General features: G+C 46.3%; 2 long non-coding RNA genes across 2 annotated transcripts; both read right to left on the minus strand.

Annotated features, from left to right (window-relative positions):
- Window positions 1-393: 393 nt before the first annotated feature.
- Window positions 394-2,576, minus strand: LOC115915894. The gene is made up of 3 exons (XR_004061546.1): window positions 2,554-2,576; window positions 638-702; window positions 394-528 (listed from the first exon to the last, which is right to left on the minus strand). It is a non-coding gene; the product is annotated as an uncharacterized LOC115915894 (long non-coding RNA).
- A 282-nt stretch (window positions 2,577-2,858) lies between these two features.
- LOC115915886 lies at window positions 2,859-5,400 on the minus strand. Its single transcript, XR_004061545.1, has 3 exons — window positions 5,271-5,400; window positions 4,627-4,666; window positions 2,859-2,885 (listed from the first exon to the last, which is right to left on the minus strand). It is a non-coding gene; the product is annotated as an uncharacterized LOC115915886 (long non-coding RNA).
- Between the last annotated feature and the right edge of the window lie 495 nt (window positions 5,401-5,895).

A 5,895-nucleotide genomic window follows, 5' to 3' on the forward strand; every position in this document is an offset into this window, starting at 1 on the left:
TTGAGAGGATTTGGGGTGAATTTGAGGAGATTGGGGGTGAATTAGGGAGGATTTGGGGCATTTTGGACAGAACTGGGAGCACTGGGAGTTACTGGGAGGAGATTTGGGGGGTCTCATGGGAATTTGGGGGGATCCTGGGGGGATTTGGGGTGAATTTGAGGAGATTTGGGGCATTTTGGACAGAACTGGGAGCACTGGGAGTTACTGGGAGTTACTGGGAGTTACTGGGAGGGGATTTGAGGGGTCCCACTGGAATTTGGGGGGATCCTGGGGGGATTTGGGGTGAATTTGAGGAGATTTGGGGCATTTTGGACAGAACTGGGAGTTACTGGGAGTTACTGGGAGTTACTGGGAGGGGATTTTGGGGCTCCTCCAATTTGGGGGGGGTCTCACCTGGGTGTTGTTGAGCCCCAGCCCCCCAAATTCGAGGGGCACCTGGAGCCCAAACGCCCCCAACTCCTTTAACCCTTTCATGGTCTTGTCCTCCACCTTCTCCAGGGCGTCGTTTTTGGCGGGGTTGTTCACTTCCTGCCCGGAATTTTGGGAAATTTGGGGAAATTTGGGAAATTTTGGGAGAATTCCTGGAATTCCAGAACGGAGGGGAGGGTGGGGAATGGGGGAAATTTGGGGTTTTTACCTCAAAGAAGCGGCTGAGGGGACCCACGAGCTCCTGCAGGGTTTGTTCTTGTTCCTCGGTCAGGACTGGGGGGGAAAAGAGAGAATTAAGAAAAATAACGTCAAAATTATCCTGAAAATGTCCAAAAATTACCCCAAATTATCCTGAAATTATCCTGGAAATGTCCTTGACATTATCCTGAAATTCTCCTAAAATTATCCCCAAATTTTGTCCAAATTATATTGGAATGATCCTCAAAAATATCTCAAAATTACTCCAAAATGTTCTCAAGTTTTCCCCAAAATTGTCTCCAAAATTCTCTGCAAAATTCACTCAAATATCCCCAAAATTCCACTCAAACATCGCCCAAAATTACTCCAAAATATCCCCAAATTTATCCCCCAAAATTTCCTCCAGAATTTTCCTAAAAATTGCCCCCAAACATCCTCGCTAAATTTTCTCCAAAATTCCCCCCAAATTCCTCTAAATCTCCTCTAAATTTGCCCAGATTTTACCCAAAATTCTCTCAAAATTCCCCAAAATTTACCTCAAAATTCCCCTAAATCCCCTCCAAATTTCCCCAGATTTCACCCCAAAATTTCCATAAATCTTCTCTAAATTTCCCCAAATTTTACCCAAAATTCTCTCAAAATTACCCCAAAATTGCCCTAAATCTCCTCTAAACTTCCCCAGATTTTACCCCAAATTCCCATAAATTTCCACTGAATGTCCCCACATTTTACCCCAAAATTTCCTCAAAAATTTCCCCCAAAATTCTCATAAATCCCCTCCAAATTTCCCCAGATTTTACCCCAAAATTCCCATAAATCTTCTCTAAATTTCCCCAAATTTTACCCCAAAATTCCCTCAAAATTCCTCAAATTTCTTCTGAATTTTCCCAAATTTTACCCAAAATTTCCTCAAAATGTCCCTCAGAATTCCCCCCAAATTCCCCTAAATCTCCCCTAAATTTCCCCAAATTTTACCCCAAAATTCCCATAAATCTTCTCTAAATTTCCCCAATTTTTACCCCAAAATTCCCCTAAATTTCCCCACTTTTACCCCAAATTCCCTCAAAATTCCCCCCAAAATCCCCACAAATCTTCTCTAAATTTCCCCAGATTTTACCAAAAATTCCCATAAATCTTCTCTAAATTTCCCCAAATTTTACCCCCAAAATTCCCCTAAATTTCCCAGGGGTACACCAAATTCCTCAAAATTCCCCCAAAAACATCCCCACATCTCTAAATTTCCCAGATTTTACCCCAAAATTCCCATAAATCCCAAATTTTGGCCACCCCAAAAACCCCAAATCCCCTTACCCCCAATTCCCCCAAAATCCCCCAAATCCCCACAAAAATTCCCATTTTGACCCCAAAATTCCCACATACTTCTCTAAATTTCCAAACCCCCAAACCCCAAAACCCCCAAATTTCCACATTACCCCAAATCCCTCAAAATCCCCCCAAAATCCCCCCAAATCTCCTCTAAATTCCCCCAGGTTTTTACCCCAAAATTCCCATGTGGCTTCTCTAAATTTCCCCCAAATTTTACCCCAAACGGCCCCTAAAGGGCGCCAGTTTACCCCAAAAATCCTCAAAACCCCCCAAAATCCTCACAAATCTCCCCAAAAATTTACCAAAAATCCCATAAATCTTCAAAACCCCAATTTTTACCACAAAACCCCCTAAATATCACCAAGAACCCCAAAAATCCTCAAAAACCCCAAAAATCACCACAAATCCCCAAATTTCACCAGAAAACCCCAAAAAATCTCTCTAAACCCCATTACCCAACCCCCCCCACCCAAAATCTACCCCCCCAATCCCCAGTACCCCAAATTCCCCCAAAAATTCACCAAAAAAACCTTCTCTAAAAAAATCACCAGAATACCCCAAAAATTCCCCAAATTCCCCCAGATTTTGGGGTGTCCTCACCTGAGGGGTAGGGGAACACATTCAACCAAAAAACACCCCACAGCGAAGGATTTGGATTCCTGGGGGGGAAAAAAAGAATTTTAGGGGCACCCCAAAAACCCCAAATCCCACCAGGACCCCCCCAAAAAATCCTCCTGGATCCCTAAAAAATCCTTCTGACCCCAAAAATCCCCCCAACCCCCAAATTGTTCAGAGAACCCCAAAAATCCCTCAAATCCCCAAAAAACCACCAGAGACCCCTCAAAATCCCCAAACCCCCCACAAACCTCAGAGGCCACCCTGGGTTTTGGGGGCCCCTAAACAGGGGCAGTTCCACTTTTGGGGAGCACGGCCTGGGGAAGGGGAGAGAACCCCAAAAACTCATCAGAGAACCCCAAAAAATCACCAGAAAACCCCAAAAAATCATCAGAGAACCCCCAAAAATCATCAGAAAACCCCAAAAAATCATCAGAGAACCCCCAAAAAATCACCAGAAAACCCCAAAAAATCATCAGAGAACCCCCAAAAATCATCAGAGAACCCCCCAAAAAATCATCAGAAAACCCCCAAAAATCATCAGAAAACCCCAAAAATCATCAGAAAACCCCAAAAAATCATCAGAAAACCCCAAAAAATCATCAGAAAACCCCAAAAAATCACCAGAAAACCCCCAAAAAATCATCAGAGAACCCCAAAAAAATCATCAGAAAACCCCCAAAAATCATCAGAGAACCCCCAAAAAAATCATCAGAGAACCCCCAAAAATCACCAGAAAACCCCCAAAAAATCATCAGAAAACCCCCAAAAATCATCAGAGAACCCCCAAAAATCATCAGAAAACCCCAAAAAATCATCAGAGAACCCCCAAAAAAATCATCAGAGAACCCCAAAAAATCATCAGAGAACCCCCAAAAAATCATCAGAAAACCCCAAAAAATCACCAGAAAACCCCAAAAAATCATCAGAAAACCCCCAAAAAATCATCAGAAAACCCCAAAAATCACCAGAAAACCCCAAAAAATCATCAGAGAACCCCAAAAACAAAAACATAGAAAACCCCCAAAAAATCATCAGAAAACCCCAAAAAATCATCAGAAAACCCCAAAAAAATCATCAGAGAACCCCCAAAAAATCATCAGAGAACCCCCAAAAATCACCAGAAAACCCCAAAAAATCATCAGAGAACCCCAAAAATCATCAGAGAACCCCCAGAAAAATCATCAGAGAACCCCCAAAAAAATCACCAGAAAACCCCAAAAAATCACCAGAAAACCCCCAAAAAATCATCAGAAAACCCCCAAAAAATCACCAGAAAACCCCCAAAAAATCATCAGAAAACCCCAAAAAATCATCAGAGAACCCCCAAAAATCATCAGAAAACCCCAAAAAATCATCAGAGAACCCCCGAAAAATCATCAGAAAACCCCAAAAAATCATCAGAGAACCCCCAAAAAATCACCAGAAAACCCCAAAAATCATCAGAGAACCCCAAAAAATCATCAGAGAACCCCAAAAATCATCAGAGAACCCCCAAAAAATCATCAGAAAACCCCAAAATCAGCTCCAAAGTCTTTTCAGGACCCCACAAAATGCCCCCAAATTCTTTCCAGGTCCCCCTAAAACTTCTCCAGGACCCTCTCAAACTCCAGCCCAGGACCCCCAAATTCTCCCAAGAAGCCCCAAAATCTCCTCCAGGACCCTCAAAATTCCCCTAAATCCCCTCAGGACCCCAAAATCTCCCCAAAATCCCCTCCAGGACCCCTGAAATTCCCCCAAATCCCCCTCAGGACCCCAAAATCTCCCCAAAATCCCCTCCAGGACCCTCAAAATTCCCCCAAATCCCCCTCAGGACCCCAAAATCTCCCCAAAATCCCCTCCAGGACCCCTGAAGTTCCCCCAAATCCCCCTCAGGACCCCAAAATCCCCCCCCAAATGCCCGTCCTTGACCTTTCCCCCACTTTCCACCGCCCGACCTTTGCCCCAGTTCTGACGTCATGCGCGCGAGGTGGGGGCGGGGCTCTGGGATTGTTTTGGGGGATTTGGGGAGGATTTGGGGGGATTTTGGGGGATTTTGGGGGATTTTGGGGTCCCTACCTGCGCCTCGTGCCTGCTCTGCAGCCGGGACCCCCCAAATCTGTGAATTGAGGGGTGGGGGGTAAAAGGAGCCCCCAAAAAACCTCTGGGACCCCCCAAATTCCCATCCACCCCCCTCCCCAAATTTTGGGGGTTCCCCAGAATCCCCACAAAAATTGGGATCATCCCCCAACCGAAATCCCAGAACCCCCCAAAATTTCCGGGATCCCCCAAATTGCTCAGTCCTGGGCCCCCCCCGAACCCCGAAATTCCCGGGATCCCCAAACTTCCAGAACATTCCAGGACCCCTCCCCAAAACCCCAATTGCGAGAGGCCCCAAATTCCCGACCCTCCCTCAAAATCCCGAACTCCCCAAAATCCCGAACTCCCCAAAATCCCAGAACCTCCCCAAATCCCAATCCCGGCACCCCCAAAATCCCGAGATTCCCCCCTCAAAACCCCCAGAACCTTCCAGAACCCCCCAAACCCGAGAACCCCCCAAAATCCCACAACTTCCCCCAAACCCCAATCCCGGGACACCCCAAAATCCCAAATTCCCCACAAAAATCCCAGCACCCCCCAAGACCACAGGACCCCCCAACTTCCAGAACCTTCCAAGACCCCCCCAAACCCCAAATTTGGGGTTTTTTCCCCCAAACCCTCACCCGGGCGGGATCCGCCGCAGCAGCCGCAGCCCCGCTCCCAGCCCCAGCCCGGCCATGTCGCCGCTGTCGCCTCTGTCGCGATAAACCCGGGGGTGTCCCCGGGGTGTCCCCAAGCCCCCCCCCCCTTCCCCTCACACAAGGTCACGGCCGTGGGCGTGGCCTAGGCGCGCGGGGCACGCTGGGAAACGTAGTGAACACGCCCGTTCCTCTATGCAAATCTATGCTAATGAAGCAACGTTATAATACGCCCCGTATTGTTGCCATGGTGATGGTTGATGTGGGCGTGGCCTGGGGCGGGGTTTAAAGGGTCGGACGCGCGACCGAAGCGGCTTAAATTGAGGTAAATTCTTATTTTTTTAGTGCTTCATTTTAGGGATCCCTTTTTCTAAATTAAGATTTTTAGGGATTAAAATTTAAAGCGAATCCTACGGCTTTTCGCTGTTTTTAAGGTCTATTTTTACACGAGACCACCCCCACCCCCAAACTAATGGGTCACTTTTAGGGACTTCAATTTAAAGACAAGTCTGGTTTTTTTCACCGTTTCTAGGGTTTAATTTAAGGCGAAACCCTCCCAAATTAACAGGTGCTGTAAGAGATTTAAATTTTAAGAGAAACTTGGATTTTT

Source organism: Camarhynchus parvulus, unplaced genomic scaffold, assembly GCF_901933205.1.
Source record: "Camarhynchus parvulus unplaced genomic scaffold, STF_HiC, whole genome shotgun sequence".
Classification (NCBI taxonomy): domain Eukaryota; kingdom Metazoa; phylum Chordata; class Aves; order Passeriformes; family Thraupidae; genus Camarhynchus; species Camarhynchus parvulus.